The sequence below is a fragment of the Morone saxatilis genome, unplaced genomic scaffold, assembly GCF_004916995.1.
Source record: "Morone saxatilis isolate NCDOM2014 unplaced genomic scaffold, NCSU_SB_2.0 Contig9, whole genome shotgun sequence".
Lineage (NCBI taxonomy): Eukaryota > Metazoa > Chordata > Actinopteri > Moronidae > Morone > Morone saxatilis.
Window position 1 is genome coordinate 991,879 of NW_023340268.1, and position 221 is coordinate 992,099.

Consider the following 221-nt stretch of genomic DNA (forward strand, 5'->3'; position numbering starts at 1 on the left):
TAGTTAGAGGGACAACACTAACACACAAATGCAGACGTACACCAAAAGGCACCAGAAATACCTTCTCTGGCTGCTGAAATTAAAACCTGACTTTGATTAGTAATGATTGTTTTTATTGCAGAATAGTTCAATTAAAGGTAAACCCCCACATTTAGATTGTATTATATTATTCATTTATATTAAGTATTTCTGTTATCAAAGTTTAATAAAAAGGAAACCTT